General features: G+C 39.4%; 1 protein-coding gene across 6 annotated transcripts in view; it reads right to left on the bottom strand.

Annotated features, from left to right (window-relative positions):
- LOC148390864 (receptor-type tyrosine-protein phosphatase gamma-like) overlaps nucleotides 1-18,264 on the bottom strand; it is a 145,545-nt gene that overhangs the window by 127,156 nt on the left and 125 nt on the right. For 4 of the 6 annotated variants that reach the window (XM_088389134.1, XM_088389133.1, XM_088389131.1 and 1 more), the window contains exons 1-2: nucleotides 17,865-18,169; nucleotides 15,604-15,690 (exon numbers count right to left, since the gene is read on the bottom strand). The gene's annotated coding sequence lies outside the window, so the exon portion shown is untranslated. Of the gene's footprint in view, nucleotides 1-15,603; nucleotides 15,691-17,864; nucleotides 18,170-18,264 lie in introns of those variants that run through there. The other 2 variants (XM_088389135.1, XM_088389132.1) reach the window with 1 other exon arrangement.

Genomic DNA, 18,264 nt, shown 5'->3' on the forward strand with positions numbered 1-18,264 from the left:
GCAGAACAAAAGTGAGGAAGTGATCAGATAGTGGAGAAATGCTGGTGGAAAATGTCTGGAGGCATATTGGTCTTAATTTTAGCATCGGCTCCATATGTGTTTGGATTTGTATCCCTTGGAAGACACCTGTCTACCTGCCATTACATGCGAGTGCGGGTAATTGCAATTAAAATGAATATTAATCGCTGGTGAGCACAACTTGCTTTAAGTCAAAGCAGTGATGTATAATTCCCATTGAATAACATGCTTCTATAAATATATTATCACAAAGTAATTGCATATGTATGAAATTTTCACCGAACTAATTTTGTATGTATGGAAATGTGCAATTAAAGTCAAATGAATGTTCTTGTAATAATGAAACTGCAGAGAGAATATCAATTTAGTGACATACATGCAACATGGGGCTCATGGTCCTCTTCGGGCCAAACTAAATTTCTGAAAACAATATGACGCTAGTGGTTGAACAAATGTTTCTCTTAGGGCAGTAATAAGAGCATGGTAAATGTTTAGGGGGCATTTTATACACGAAGCGCTTGCGAGCTGTCTTAGCCACAGGCTATCTTCCAGACCATTCGTTGTAGAGGTTCAATATCATGCCATAACTCCAACTAATAAATAAACATAAATGTCCCTGTGATTCATGTCGGGCTGGAATTCCAATAAAAAAAAAATAGCCTACAGTCGTCCTATAGTAATATTTTGAAGGCCGAGCTCATTTAGGTTAGCGGTCTTCAACTTCTGTGCAAGCCAGATGGTCTAAAATGTCTCCATGGACTGGTGTGGATTCTATTTTTCGTCTTGAGAGAAAAGGGGAGAGAGGGAGGGAGAAAGTAAGAATGGGGTGGAAAAAAAAAATACCACGGGTCAAATATTGCAGTTCATCTTGTACCGCACATTATTTAAAGAAAATGGAACGTATGTGTTGCCGCCTGTGTCGCTGTAGCAATGAGGCATCGACAGCATCCGTCGCTGATGGGCTTCTTCATCACCCACACACTGTGTGGCGCGCAAGGTAGATGAACATATGGAGAGCGCTATGATGGTCTCTTAAGTGGTCTTCTCATTACAAGAGATATCATTTGAAGCTAGAATTCAGCTCAGCAAATTTCACAATATAGCGTCCCATTAACTTGTTTGTGAAAAGGTCGTTTCTGACTTATTATATTTGCCCTTCAGGTATAGCTGGTAGGCCATGTTTATTAGTCACTGCAAGAAAAAATGGGATTTAACTTCTAATGGTTAAGCATGTTGCTACAATGTTACAGTGAACTGACCCCAAATGACCAATTTTTCAAAAATTTGATATAAATTGAAATTAGAAATAAATCCAGCCATTTCTTTGTAGTGTTATCGGAAAATTCCGAAGACACCAAAGTACCCTCCAGAGGAGATGTCCACCCCCACTGTTTGAAGGCTCTTTGGGCAAAAGTGCTGCCAAGTCATGAGTAGAGAAACTCGGTGAGCGTATTATGCAAATTAACTCAACTGTTACCTAACAAAATGACTCGCTCGCAGACACGAATTTAAAAATAGGCAGAACTTTAAAGATTTATTGCATCTGCCGGTTGATAGATAAAGTCCACACTTGATGAGTGGGCAGGCACCCTCGAGACACAACTGTACGTACCAGCAATTAAATAGTTCAACCATCCACCACATTCATTTTCTATAGCCGTTTCTCTCATTAGAGGCACGGCTGAGCTGGAGTCTATCCCAGCTGACTTTGGACGAGAAATGGGATTTCCCCTACATTGGTCGCTAGCCAATTGCAACAATTAAAAAGTCAAATGTATTTAACCCCTTGCCATTGCCGCTCGTTTTGAAAGCAGAGTTCCACATATTGCGATACCCTCTTCTAGGTCTACCCATCCACAAACGTGCTTGATAAATATACAAGAGTCATTTCTGGCAAAGATATGTACCGTATTTTCCGCACTATAAGGCGCACCTAAAAACCTCAAATTTTCTCAAAAGCCGACAGTGCGCTTTATAATCCGGTGCGCCTTATATATGGACCAATATTGAGCCACTATAGTAGGCGTGTCCAAATATATGGATTTATATATGGACAAAGTTTTAAAATGGGCCATTCATTGAAGGTGCGCCTTACAATCCGGTGCGCCTTATATATGGACAAAGTTTTAAAATGGGCCATTCATTGAAGGTGCGCCTTATAATCCGGTGCGCCTTATATACGGACAAAGTTTTAAAATGGGCCATTCATTGAAGGTGCGCCTTATAATCCGGTGCGCCTTATAGTGCGGAAAATGCGGTAACGTTTGAATTCTTACTTAGAAATTCTCAAACTTTCTCTGAACTAACAAAATGTGACTGAAAAGTAGAATAGCAGCTCTCATTCAAAAAGATTCACAAAACTGTGGCATTTGCCATTGAGGCAAGGCACGATTATTAGTATAGCACCATTGATAGAAAAGCTACATACATACATAGCAGAAGTGAACAATTTATGAAGTTTTCAAGGCAGATTTAAGTGGACTGGTTAGGGTAGATCTCAAGTGGTCAGCACAGACAGGGACTGCTGTCTTACTTTGCACGGTTGCGCTAATGGAAGCACTCAATAAGCATGCACCCGACAAACTGAGGGGTCAGCAGGTCTCGGAGGCAACCAAAAAGTCTTGAATAAATCCAAAGTCAAAATTTTCATATCGATTATTTGACATACAGAAAGCCAGTGCAAAAACAAAAAGTAGGACCACATGGGATTTTGTTCAGCAGGAACCTGAGTAGCAGCACTGACATGCTAAACACTTTCCAGTGTTTTGTCATTTGACAAACATATATTTAATCTTCATTTGTTTTCTCTAAAGATTACTGGGCCTTATCTTACGGCTTTATTCACGTCTTGTCTCTTATCAGTTCTCTGGCTTTCCATGATGAATTGATTTCTTAGCCTTCAAAAAATCTTTGAGTTAGCTTTTGCTGTATGTTTACATTCATTATCCATCCAGCTTTGTAGAATTTGTCAGAATGTACGGTACAACCCCGATATGTCTCACAAGCTTGTTAACATCTGTCAGCGGACACATCATCAATAAAGTCCAGTGTGCCCATTCCATTAGCCGCCATATAATGCATGTGACACATGACGCTTTGGATTGTGAGTTTTTTTTTTTTTTGCTGCTTGTAGCTAAAAGCCCTCTGTATTTATATTCATGAAGGCGTCTCCTGGTGCTAGAGTTTGCCTATTGCCAAGGATCTTGGCACCTAAAGGTATGACCATCTCAAAAGCAAATACAAGCGAAAGTCCAAGCGCTACCTAACCCTCACCGGACTGGTTCTAATGATGCACATGGTACAAGTCTCCTTCATGTGATGAAAAATTGACATGAACAGAGGCTAGCGCTGTGTAAAAGCCTCTTGGCTCCATCTGTGTACAGCTGTTATTTGGTGAGCCGCGTCTTGAAAGGTCAGAAGCAACCAAAGCCAAAATTTGAAAGAGTTTGAACTCGCTGTGCAGCCTTCCATGGCAATTCCACCAGAGCTGCACACAGGCCAAAGGTAGGGCCAATTCCGAGCAAGGCTACACGAGAATTGATGGAGTGACGAATGACTGCAGGAAGGACCCGAATTGAAAGTGGTCTGCGTGTTGAAATTCGACTCACAGTTTCAAAGAATAGAGGAGCAGATGGCACCAATGTCTCTTGATGGTGAAAGAACAGAATCAGAAAGGAGGGAAGTACATGAAAAGAAGAGTAATGGTATAAAAACTGCGACCATATGGGAGGAGATGCGAAACACTCTGCGTGGTGTGACAGACATGTCACAAATATAATGGGACTATGCCTCCAAAATGTGCTGTACAAAAGCGATCGTGCGCGAACACTGTTGAGGTAGACAAAGCGAGCTTGCATTTATTGTATTTGACGCCGAAATGTCAGCAGTGATTAACTTTCCTGTAGGGGACTAGATATGAAAATGTCAGAAAATTCTGCAAAGGGGGGAGTGACTGAGGGGAAACGTACAGTATTCGGAAAGACCAAAAGTAGAAACGATAAGGGAGCCATTCATTTGGGCAATGAGAACGGAGGATTTTAAGCCATAATGGTGCACTCAGTCACCGCCATTCAATGACGGCTGGTGGGGGGGAGTAGGGAGGGGAGGGGCCGGGGATTGGGGGATTAAGTGTGAAATCACAGTTGGGAACTCGACTGATCGGGCAAGAGTTCATTGTGATTAAAGGAAGCATGAACGTATAAGAGCAGAAAAGAAGTCTCGCTTATTACATTTGCTAAATGTGATGAGAACAGATAGAGAAAGGCCACAGAGGCAATTTTGAGGTAACTGCACCGAAGTGGACATGAAATACTCTCAAGGCCTAAATGGCTCAGCTATAGTTAGTAAACTGGGACAAGAATGGGCTATTACCAATTAGAGCCAAGAACACAGTTACGAGAGCTACCACATTAGCACATACGTGTTTCCATGATAGTGTTTCACGCAAACACAAAAAAGAATGACACACCTTTCTCCTCCAAATAATTTAATCCCAATGTAAATTCTAATAGCAACAAAGGTACAATAGTTTGCACAGAACCAACTAAACAAAAACAAATAGTTCGACACAACAGTGGGACGTTAAACAAATAGTCCAACTGCGACATGAAATTTGTAAGCCGTGAAAAAGGCAGAAAATACCGGATTGAATAGGCAATGCATAAGGTGATATAGATGACTTGAGAAGGCAGTGCTACACCCTGTAGGGAAAGGACTTGACGAATAACAACTAGGACAGGATGAGACAGGGCAGGACAAGATAGGACAAGACAGGATAGGCGTTAGTGAGCCAGCCAGCGTTACCATGCGAGAGTGACTATGCAGTAACTATCAACCATTTCAATCATTTGAGTAAAAATCAGATGAGAGTCCAGAAAGATAATTACAGGGCTAGCAATTAGAGTAGCCCCACGCAAAACAATATCAAGCATATCCTCAAAGTTGAACTGATTAGTCGATTAGTTGACTTTACGATCGCGCACTTGACTTTGATTAATCGTGAATCACTGTTTTCTGGAATCTCAACAGCGTCATCTGTGTCGGTTTACAACAGTGACGTTAGTATCAGTAACATTTGACACAAACTTAGTTGGGGGTTAATGTTGTAGAATACTCACGGAACTTTTTGATACCGATTCAGTTACTGGTGCAGTGATTGCTTTCTGGAGTAAAAGCAGATGTTTGATCTTGTTCAGACTAAACAGCAAAAAAGAATTTTAGGAATGACTACAAAAATGAATGAACATGCTGAGAAGGTGACATTGGTGTATTTGGACATTTTTTTGTTAAGTTAAAAAATGATTTTAAATGATTACTCCGTTACGAAAACAGTTGTTGAATGTGTTAATCGATTAGTTGTTGATTAATCAATGAATTTTGAAAGCTGCTCTACTGTGCTTAAAAAACCCCAGAACAATTACGCCTAGGTTTGAGTTGTTGAAGTTTTCGTACTGATTTTGTCTAACTGATGGACTTTTCTTGACTGGGACAACACCCTGCAGTCAGCAACGGTCCAACTTAGTTCAAAGCACAGTTGAACTAAATAAAACAAGTAGGTTCCTGGTCAGACCTTCAGGCAGCATTGTATGGATTGAACACACTATTGCGTGGCCCATGGGGAAATGCTTTTGCAGCAAATGTTCACTTAAAGAAAGAATATTTAATGTACGAGAAGACTCTAGAGCTTTGGAGCTTTTCTATGTGAAGAATTTTAATGAGGTCACATTTTTAGTTTATTTTGTAGTCCAAGCCTCGCTTCTCATTTCAAAGCCAGAGCTCTTAGCCAGTTCTGGTCCTCATGCCTCACTCACCTTGTGTCTCTTCTACTTTACCTTTCCACACGTGAATCGTTTTTTTTTTCTGCCAATTAATCCTTGTGCCTGCAGGTCGTCATGTTCCACACACACTTTGTTGTTGTGTACACACAGTTTTTTTTCCCCCTGTCTACTCAATTCGGCAAGAGTCAGTCAATCAAATATTGCCTCGGTCAAGTGTAGACACGGGTTATTTTAAGCGTATTCTCGCTTTGGGGGTCCCCTTTTTTCGGGCTCTTTGGTCATTTTCCAGTGGTTACACTCCTATTCCTAGAGGAAGCGTTGGTATGAGAAGCGTCTGCCGGGCTGGCGGCCTGACGAGTCACTTTGAGGTATACGTGAAAATACTGTCATGGCTGAAGGCGCCGGCAAATTGTCAGTCGTGCGGTCTTTAACCTTAAGAGCTGCGGGAAGGAGTCTTCCCCTCTTTCGAATTAAATGACAGTGCATACATCACTTTTATTGTAGCGCTGATTTATTCAGGTCCCAAGTTAGTGAATCATTACTGGCACATTTAACAGCGAGCAGCATGTGGAGGTATGCTTGAATAGCTAAAAGAAAGCACGATTGATAAATGCTCGCAAAGACGAGGCTGATACGAGGAGGAACCAGTCATAAAATCATATGAGATAAAATAGTCTTATCTTGGGAGACTCAAGTCATAATTTAGGAGTTTAGCAAAGTGAAAAGTTTAGTTATACAAAGTCATAATACACTGACCAAAAATATAAAAGGGAAACACTAAGGAATGAAGAACATTTTAATTTTTTTTTTTATGAAAAAAAGTCATATTCCTCAAGGGGGGGGGGGGGAAAGTCATATTTTAGCATTGGTATTTAGCAAGTTAGAAAAAAATTAAGGGTGTATTTTATTTGCTATTATTTATTACCTTATTTTGTATTTATTTAAAGTGAGGTCTGCAATCATTTAATACAATATTCTTCCTTTTTTGCTGTAACTCTAATACTCATTCATCGCTGACTCAGTGATAATAACAATAAATATTTGAGGTGCTAAATGTCTCCAAGCAGAAAATGAAAGGGTTACTGCCGGGTCTTATCTTTCTGCGTGGAAGAAATTACTTTTTTTTTTATCATGGAGAGGAGAAACTGATGAACTAAATGCAGTGCAGAAGGTCTTCTAAGCAGAGCGAAAGATTACCTTCCTCGATTATGCAGTCATTTCAGAGAGAGTCAAAGGTTAATGATGAAAGGAGGGCCGCCGTCTGTGGTCTAAAGTCTCATACCGGCAGAGAGGGGATCGCTCACTAATGTTTTACAGGAATAACTCGACACCCGAAACCATCTCTCTGCTTTCTGGACCTTGGTTTCTCAGGTCTTCTCGCCCAATTAAAAAAAGGCTAATGGACCTGAAGGCCCGCTCTGCTAGCTGGGCCATAATTTGTCTTTTCATTACCAGTCCTGATGCTGTTTTTCTTCCACCGTTCACCTCTTGCTCCTATGCTTGCCCTCTTGTGTTTCAGAGCTTTAAACCTAATATTAGATGACCTTCTCCATGTTGTTAAGCTGTAATCAAACATAATGCTCTCAGTACCATCTATAAAAGTATTGTATTACTTTTTTCGACTCACAATGAAATTAGGGGCGGTGTGGATGAGTGGAAGAGTGGTTGTCTCCCGAATTGAAGGTTGTGGGTGAGTTCGATCTTCAACCCTGGTGAACATGTCAAAGAGTCCTTGAGCAAGACATTGGAACCCCAATTTGATCCCAGTGGACCTGGCAGCATCTTGCATGGCAGCAGCCTCCTACTGTTGTGTGAGTGGGTGAGTTTAGAAATCCGATACTAGTTTTTCAAAAACGAGTATGTACTGTGCAACCAGAGATTGAATCAAAGGGATTAGTCAAGCTTGCAAAACTTGTACATTTGAGCAATCAAATGTTGAAGATACGCGTGCATTTTTTGGGACGAAAGCTGCCAGTGATCATTTCAAGCTTTTATTTCGTCGATTTACTGATAGCAGGAAAAAAAGTGCAATAATTAGCATGATACTTTTCTTTTTAAGGTCAGGTCGCTCCGGAATCATGTCAAGTACCGTTATGGAACATTATCCGATTCGGGATTAATGGTATTACAAAAAACATTTGGGACAGTGCAAGCCTATTAGGTGAAGAAATCCCTTTGTGGACAGGACAATTACGCTGTGTGTATGTGTGTGTGTTGTGTTGTGTGCGTGCATGTGGTCAGGAAATTGCTTGCTTCAGCATGGGCTCACACGCTAACAAATTACATGAACATTGATCAATGGAACGAGCTGAGTTATTTTTTTCCACTCATACGACAACATTATGTGATACATTGTTGCTTAGTAATATATGAGCATATTTCAGATTGAGCTGTTTTGGGGTTAGGGTTGCCTCAATTAACTGTCACAAAAAAAAAAAAAATAATAATCACTAACATAGCACACATAAGACACTGCTTACAAATTAAAAGAATATGACAGCTAATCAATTGCAGCCTCACTACCATGTAAAACTAAAGGGAATTTAACAAAAAGAAATAGAAACATGTCAGAATAAAACTAGAAACAAATTTCAATATCACTTAACCAACACAAGATGTTATCCACATGATTACGAACAACGATCTCCGACTGGCTTAACAGTTTTGAAATACGAGCGGTCACTCAGCTGATTTTCTGGTCGAGTTGCTCGCAAAATTTTCAGATACGAGCTGTTAATTGCGATTCCCATATGAAGTTTATGGTCAAACAAAACAAAACAAACTGAATTATAAATTGCATAACTTTGCGGAATAGGCACTACCTTAATGCTAACATATAATGGAAAAGGCATACTCCAGAAAGGAGGAGCAAAATGATTTATGATATATATGGTATAAAAACGTCAATCAGTGGATCAAGACAGCTCTACTTGTCCCGTTTCTAGACGATCGTATATTCACATCAGAACAATACAGCGAGAAAGTGCAAAAGCCATGCATCATTGAACACATCAGTCAGAAAAAGGCGCTAATGAGGCTCTCCTGTATTTACTTCTCAGCATGAAGCTGTCAGCCAAGTTCGGGAGACCCATTCTATTCAAGGGGAGACCGAGGACACCATAGAAACCAGAACTAAAGTCTGGAGAAGAAAGTATCAGCATCTGTTGGATCAGTCATTAATTATCCCAGTTTATGATTAAAATGAAACCAAAAGACCAAACGGAATGAAAATACTAGTAACAAAGTATCTGTAATGTACTTAGTTACTTCCGACCAAATAGAGAGCATGCAGAAGACTCCATATAAGACAAGATCCTTTGTGAAAATAACACAAAGTGTGTTTTTGAATCAGCACACATGTCCAAACTTCTCCCTAATGACTTTCGACAATTGTTTGTGGTCCCGACTCCCTTTAGGGGAGATCACTGTCTGCCGTCAGCTCGCCCCCCTCCGACCTGTGGCCCATCCGGCCCGGCAGGCCCAGCAGGACAGTCTGGACCTTGGTGCAACATGTCGGTGCTGGCCCTGCAGGGAGTGACCGGCTCGCTTCAGGTCCTGTCGTGCAGCTACAGAGAGAGCCGGTCGCAGCTTCTCTCTGTCGAGGCCAGTCTCTCTTCCTGGTTTGACGGATGACCCACTGCTTCAGGCAACGGCGCCTCCTCTTGCTCCTATTCTTCTTCCTCCTCATATCCTCCTACGACTGCAGGTCAAACATGGCCTGGTGTGATGGTCACTGTTGCTATATTGTTTTTCACAGCAGTACGCCATTTGCAGGCTGCTGTTCAATGAACTCTACGAACTTTCCAGTTGGGTGTCATGTGACTTGCTAACTTTGGGTCGGCATGTAAACGCATTGAGATGGTAAGTGTTAAGACTCAAAAGTGAGTTGACGCTAAAGTGTTGGCTGGCGGGGTCATATTCTTATCCTCGAAAACTTTTGATGCCATTTTGACCTTAAAACGTATCAACCGGCACTGAACTATGGAATAAATCCGAAAAAATAAATGGCCTGTGGATTAAATTGTCCGATAATATAGAGGTCAGACTGGTGTCCGAGACGCAACCATTTCCCCATGGTTGTACATGAGGCCATCTGTTTTTTGTTTTTAAGTAGCACAAATAGCTTGGGAACAAATCAATAAATGTTCTTTAATGCTCAAAATGTGTGAGAAACGAGATGCTCTGCCTAGTTCCTTTGTACATTTGAGTAGGCCTATTTTGTTGAAAATCGGTCACTGTAGCGAATAAAGAGCAAAACAAATTTGCTTTGAAAAAGATCCTGGGAAGAGAACGCAACACAGTGTTTGATTTTGTAAAGCCTTCAAAAGGATAATCCGCGCAGTGAATTTGGTGTCCAGTTTTGTCCCTGACATGTATCGCAAGATCGATCGATTTTTGGCACTGAAAGAGTATCAATTATTTATTTACAGACTGCTACAAAACTGATCGATATCATGGAAAATGAATGCCCCTTTCATTTTCCTGAGCAAAAACTATACGTGGGGAGCTTGTTAGTAAAAACTGTATTGTCTTGATGACAGCAGCCTTGATTTGAATCTCATCAAACTTTGAAGGTGCACCTAATACTGCATTACCAGAGTTCGAGTCAAATGCAAGCCGACTGGAAGCGCACCTGAGCAACAATCGAGTGACAAATAAACAAAGAGACAATTAAACGTGCGAGCATGAATTTGATTCTTCGCGAAGACCCGAGCATGAGACTGCCAACAATGACAACATGCAAAAACACTTACGCATAATTCCACCCTTTATCTGTCTGTTTACCAAAACACAAGGTCTTGACATTAGCTTTGCTAATGCAGTCCTTTGGCGGTTTCTGCCACTTGTCATGTTGAGTGAGTTGGGGAGAGAGAGAGCCATGAATATGATTAGATCTTTTTTTTCTTTTTTGTAAACCTAAACATTACGAGGTGGGCTACATCACTTTCAGTCCAAGGTAGCAGATTTTCTCTCTTTCACAGCTTGCGTGAGATGTTTTCCTACCACAATGTTTGGTGTAAAAAGCTGTTTCAATAAAAAGGTATAAATGCCACATTCCTTCCTGTGTACAAACATAAAAGCTTTTTTTTCAAAGGCATAATAAGTGCAATATAATTCTATTTAAATCATTCCCCCGTAGGGATCAGAAGGAACCTCAAATGCACTGTAACCAAATATGTGTACCTTTTTTGTGTATTGCAGGATTAAAGTTGTAGCTTTGTTTATTCGTATGTGCAATTTCCATATGTAGATGTATATATAGAAAATAGCGGAATATTGCATAATTATATAACTACCATTGAAGATATAAATGTTATAAATAGGCAAGAATTACACAATACTGTTAAGTCGCATCATGAGAAAATGTGATATATGTAAAAAAAATAAAATCCTTATGTCAAGAGAATAAAATCCTACTAAAAGAAAACGTTACGAATTAACAAAAGTTAACACCATTTTAAAAATTACAGGAATAGTAGAAAAGTTGTATTATGAGAATAAAATCTAAATGTGATCATAAAATTATGCAAATATACAAGAAAAACGTCACGAATGTTACGTGAATAATTACTTAGAAGAAATGTTACATAAAAGTTCTGTTGGCGGTATCATGTCAATTAGCTGAACTGGCAGGACAAAATCTGTACAGAACTGAATCTGATTACTCTCTTGTTTAATTTCACACTTGATGGAGTGGGCAGGCACACAAGAGATTAAACTATTTGTATACCAGAAATTATTAAATCCCTTTTCCGTAATACTATGTTCTCTTCGATGTCCTGGAATTAAAATGCTCGGGGGTGTGCTGCCTTGCTCAAAAGCACCTCAGCCGGAAATGCAGAGGGAAAAGTTTAATCAGATCAATCTTTCATCAGCCACTATAATATATTGGAAAAGGTTTTGAATTTCAAATCAGACGGCAAAATGATTAAATGTCCCCTCGACAGGCCATGTCAGAGCTGAAAGCGTACTATGTGCACACAGTGTAACATGTGTGACTTGCTATTTTCAATTCCCGCCAGGTAGAAAATGATATCAGATTAGTTTTCTAAGTTGTTGCGCATTGGTGACATGATGGTGGCTTAGTCCATTTTTCTCCCTATCATTTCCTTTTTGGAGCTCCGCCATTGCAACCTGTTACGCAGCTCTCAAGCTATCTTTACACATATCAGACAGGCAATATCCAGCTTTTTGCTCGTGCCGGCAGAGGACTGTGCCATTCCGCAGATAACCCATTTACCAGAGGAGCCTCTGTGCCTCCAACCATGCATGCACTGAAATTATTTCAGGTCACATTTCAGAAATCTAACATTTTAGGGTTGGCAGTGTGATGTACTAAAATGAACGTGAAGGCCAACTTTTTTTTCTTTAGTTTTGGATAAACTAAAGCATCAAACAACTCATATGAGTTATTAGTAGTAAAAATAAGAAAAAATTAAAAAATCCAATTGGATCATAATGATAATTCTATATTGCCATACATTGTCCAAAGCCTTATATTTCATGTCCACCATCAGGTTGACACAGAAACGCTTACGACAGGTTTTTGTTTTTACTTTGAAACAACTCACTAACCGACTGAAGGAAGAAAGATCATTAGAATCATTCAACAAAAGCCGATCGGGACGCTCTTAAAAATGAGATGCAATTCTATCAGGAGAGGGCCTGGCAGACCCAGTACCACAATCCCAGGATGGCGTTCTGACAGTCGACAGCTGACAGGCGGCTCGCGGGGCAACAGGGTCCATGTCAGAACAGATCAGTTTCAAACTGACGGGTAGGGCAAGAAAGAGCTTGCCGAAGTGGCCCAGTAAGAACAAAGCTAGGAATACAATGCTGGAATCTAATACGTTTACCTTACACTACAGAGAAAAAAAAAAATTGGATGGATGGATGGATGGATGGATGGATGGATGGATGGATGGATGGATGGATGGATGGATGGATAGATAGATAGATAGATAAGGTATACCGTATTTTCCGGACTATAAGGCGCACTTTCAATGAATGGCCGATTTTAAAACGTTGTCCTTATATAAGGCGCACCGGACTATAAGGCGCACCATTAATGCATCATGTCAGATTTTTAATCCAAATCAAATCATTCTCCATGTTATCTTTTTTATTTCAACTTCAGACGCAACCAATTACTTTATAAATCAAAATAATGATCCATAGTCTTTTTGATTCATGATTCATAGTCTTCAGTGGGCCAATTATGATTGATTTCATGACACAATGCTTCGGGCCAGTTTAAATTTAGGAATTTGGTCCATATATAAGGCGCGCCGGACTATAAGGTGCACTGTCGGCTTTTGAGAAAATTTTAGGTTTTTAGGTGCGCCTTATAGTCTGGAAAATACGGTACACACACACAAGTTCAGTCTGTCTTGGGATCTCTTGGGGTTTAGTTACTTTGGTAGAGCTACCTTGGTGATAATCGTGAGACATAAATAGTGTGCTTTGGTCGAAGACCCTATCCAATAAATAAGGACTTGTGGGGGCAAATTAATGAATGTAATGAATGAGGACCTTTTGTACAAAGCTTCATTTAAAGTAAGAAGAAAGACTTGGTGGAATTCAAAAGGAGGTCAGGGTAGTTAAAAGTTTGTCCCACAGGCCGCTGCTCGAGAGAAAGATACGCGTTAATGACCCCGATTACAACCAAGTGTCTTTGTGAACTTTACACTCTCCTCGTGTCGACGCTCCAGAAATAGATGACGCACATTCAAGGTTGGGCTTTCCATAATTCCATACAGGGTTGAGGTGACTTCAAATGGCAAATGTTTCAGGTTAAGTGCACTCGGCTAAGTCACGCATGCAAATGTGAAAAGAGCATGAACGATTCAATTGATTTTGTTAATGGGTTTGTGAGTCAAGCTTTACCGAGTACCAATTTGGGCAACAAGCACTGTGTAAATGGAGAGATGCAGAATTTTCATCATGTTTTTCTGATTAAAACAAAATAGGCAACATATGGCGACAAACAGTAATGGCCGTTGACTCCAACGAATTCATATCAATTGCGAGTAGAACATAATTTCGCTAGCAGAAGCTAAGTAAACAGCTAAACGCTAGATATCACATTGCCATGATTTTTGGGGGACAACAATTGGCACACTTCACCTATTTTCTGAATGGCATGCATTTATATATTCCAGCAATAAAAACATCACTCGGGGGACAATATTTCTTCGCTTCATTATCAGGTGACATTGTGGGTGAGCTGTTTTATGGCAATTTAATTTTATTATAATGTGCTTCTTCCACTCCTTACACTTGCACGGCAGGTGAAGTATTAAAATCTAATTCTGCGTGTATGGTAAAGAAGAGAAGTAAGCTTTTATGAACCCGGAACTAATTAAATGGACTAACTTAACATTATCTTTGATGGGAAATTTAATTTGGAAATAAGAGCAACGTGGAAGTCAATTGGCAAGATGCAAACACATTTGTCTTTCACAGAGTATTCACTCTTCAAGATGGTTTGAAATCGATTGGAAATAAATAAATGAAAGCCTTTACCGTTTCATGCAAGTGGCTTGCCTCATGTTTGGCCTTTGGGGAAATGGTTTAAAGTGCAGCTTTGCGGTGTGTGATTTGTTTTTTCACTCTGAAGAAGGCGTGCAGTGATCTCTGACACCCGAGAGGAGAGTAAAGACTAAACAAATAGGAAAAGGTTGATAATAGATGGAGGACATCATGTGAGATGCATAAAAATAAACGTTCCTCTGCAATACTCTCACGATAATGACAACAATCCTATTCAAACAAAAAAAGCAAAGTACTTGAACATATTTAAATTGGCTGATTATAGCAGGTCCAATTATGCAAATGTCATCACGACATGCAAAGTTTCATTAATGAAAAGTAAAATCTGGCTTTTTGTCAATTTACATTGCACGAGAAACCCAAATTGCCTTTGCTAATTGATGTGTTTTGATAGATGCAAATGAACAGATTATTTTGAAAATAATGAATTATTAATCACAATCAAGTACACTAACAAGCGTGATTTATTAACTGATTTCTCCATACCACATTTGTCAGTGCTTATTGCATGCCAAGCTGTATTTTAATGATGCTGTCTGTCCCAATCAGTGTCAAAGCTTTCCTGTAGAGGAAAAAAAGTCACTAATGAACCTTTCATTGTGCCGTGGTCTGTCTTACAAAATCTGCATTCCAGTGCCATAATAAATCAGTGATACAGTGGGCAATCTTCATTATCAGGGGCGATGCAAGGAGGACTGGAATCTAGTTCAAATTGTAATCTCAAAAGTTGTGTGTGAAGTCCAGCATTTCCAGCTCAGTTAACGATAGCCACAACAGTTTGCCTGCTGAGAATTGAGTTCCCCCCCTCCATGTAATTACAGTTAACAAGCATAAAGTTTTCACTGCATGCGGACTCACTGGGCTCCCTTTGCGCGGTTATCTACAGACGTTTGAAATAAGTCAAACCACAACGTGACATTAGTGAACCATCTAATTAGACGAGCTACAAACTCGACCTTGCATCGGGAGCAATGAACAATGCAAGACAAGGTACGATGACCCTGGCCAGCCGCAAACATTTCTGTTGATCAAATACAGTTTATTTAAAGGGTTCATCTATGGCTGAAAATTGGATATTAATGAATTGATTTATTAGGGTTGCGCAACCCTTGATTATAAAAAAATGTCAATTTAATACGCATGTCGATATGAGTTACGAAACATACAAGCAATTTTCACACACGTCTTTCTAGATGGATATCACGACACTCACAAACGTCAGATAAAAATTACTAATAATGCTGGGGACACTTACAGTAGTTGAGTAAAATTCATCTTCATTTGTGTCTTCGTGACTGGATTATACTTCCCCCGATGGCCAAGTTGCACACACCAGAAGGCCCTGCCAATAAAGGAATCATGATGTATGGACAAACGGTTTCATTCTTTAAAGTCCATGAACTTCATCCTTTTATGAAATACATAGAGTGATAAGTTCCTTATTTTAAAAAAACCTCAAGAAGACCTTCTGTTTTTGTTATTAAGGGTAGGCTGGAACAGATTGATGGCATTTCAGTTCATTTCAATGGGTAAAGATGATTTGATAGTGTTTTAATTTATGAACATGGTCATGAAACAAGTTAAAGTTGTATCTCAAGGCACAACTGCACATAATAAAACAGATAAATGCTTAAACGACTGTTAGTTTGTGAGTTAGCAAACTGTGTTTTGTTCCCAATATAACTCCAACAATGAAGAGAAAATAAATTTCAGATTTGCCAATGTTCCATCTCGCGTTCTGCATTTCAAGGGAATCGATTGTGTGGTTTTAATGTAACAAACAGCTATCAAAACAATACCACTAGCCTTCACACTTTCACAATTGGCAGAGGTAAAAAGCAATAAAAGGAGACGGTGATAAGGTTGATAGATGTGAAAAGAAGTTCAGGCTCATTTGAGCAAAATGAAAAATACAAGTGACTGGCAGTGACCTACATAGATGCCGTACAGACAGTACATTTAGTCCATCCATTTACTGAGCGCCTTTTCTAGTGTGAGAATGGCAGACATGTCAATGTCAGGAAGCAGTAAAAGCCTGTCAGTCTTCATGTGAGATGCTGAAAATCAATAAAGTAAAAATGTGCAGGCGACACTCTCAAAAAAAAAATGGAGCACTCATTTTGCTGCACACCTTTACAGACTGATACGCAAACTCAGTGTCCCCATCGTTTGATACAGCTTTTGCAGAAGTTTGAGGACAAGATTTTTGTATGGGGCGTTCTTTATTTATCTGACAACCTTTATTGGGTAGGGTTAGGGGTTAGGGTTAGGGTTATAGGTTCAATTTTGGCGAGGACATGAATAACAGTGAAGATTGAGGAATTTGTTTCTCCAGGAAATTCGAATAGTGGCATTGGTCTGTTCTCAGTAAGTGTATGTTGTTTTGGTCTTCATTCTCTAGAAACATGGAAGTGGCAAGCTAATGTTTGACAGGACAAACTGCAATTTTTTTTTTATTAAAGGATCTGCCTAAGATGACGTATTCTCTTTAGTGTCACTCTAGTTATTTTTATACTTGCGGTTCTAAAAAGGTGTACAAGTAATGTTTAATTTTAACCACCCGCATGTTTCTGCATATGAAAAGCTTTTTTGATGTTAGCTCCAACGAGTGACTTCAAACATGTGCAACGCAAAGAACAACAAAAGTCACTTTATTTACGAGCATAACAGGACAGTGTTTGTGGTTTCTTCTGTTTTGATTGCAATAAATAATTAAGACCGTGCCTTGTTTGAAGTCCGATGGCTGCAAACATGCGAATGATTATGGCACGCAGTCGTCCCCTAGCTAATTAAACCCAACGCAAGACACCTTCTTGATCCCATAATAGCTCGCCTGTTTAAGCAAACAAAACATCCACAATGACATATTGTGATTTTTTTAATTATTTTTTTTAAAGGAGCGAGAGACACACCTATGTGTTTCTATTTAAAATTAAACTTCTGTTAAGATCAAGATAGCTAGTTAAATACTTCATGGTAGGATTAAAAACATTCATCACAATTTATTACTATGGTGACTTTTAACACAAATTAACATACTCATTTGCTTCCAGGATTAAGGATGACTTCAATTTTCCACGTCCTTATTAATATGCAAATGTCTTATATTGACCACTACATAAACTGTGAATTGTCAAATTTACAAACAATTATATTTCTTTTTATAAAGCATTAACCTAAGGATTCAAATTTACTCCAGGTTATCCTGCAGTATGCATTAAAACTCAAACATTTTCTTTGTGCTTTCTCTCCCTGCACGTTGCTCTTCACTTTTATGGATTCCAAGCTTAAAGCTCTTTATTAGATTATTCCTTTAAAACATCCAGTCATAAATCCAAAGCACCTTTCAATATAATGCACTGCGGCATACAACACCAGCATACCCCCGTTCAATAATGAACATAAAGTATTGATATTACCTTCCAGACTGACTCAACAAAAAAAACCAAAAAAAAAACACACACAAAAAAAAAAATTATGTATGGGCTTTGAAAAGTCAGGATCTCATTACATTACCAAGAGTTTTCCATGCAAAAGTTGTTCAGCCTGGATGAAGATCACCTTTGAATGAATGGTTTGCTCTGTGCTTTATTCAATAAAGAAGTATTGCACAGATGGGACTCAATACTAAATAGTTATTCTAAGACTGGGTCATATTTCGGTCAGACTGCAAGAATATACAATATGGAGGGGATTCGAACTCGACACGCTGCACTGTGATGCAGACGTGCATCATGCTGCGAAGAAAAGTGACTATTTAAATCCGCAAAGTGAGAGAGTTTTGCAAATTTGATCATATGATCAAAGTGCACATGGTCAAGCTGGACCTGTTCAAACAAAAAATGACGTACTCAAAAGACACGAACGCTGACGTCACGTGATGTGACCACACAAACAGATGACACGCTTACACGTT

The sequence above is a fragment of the Syngnathus floridae genome, chromosome 11 (assembly GCF_059516105.1).
Source record: "Syngnathus floridae isolate MCC-2025c chromosome 11, RoL_Sflo_1.0, whole genome shotgun sequence".
Taxonomy (NCBI): domain Eukaryota; kingdom Metazoa; phylum Chordata; class Actinopteri; order Syngnathiformes; family Syngnathidae; genus Syngnathus; species Syngnathus floridae.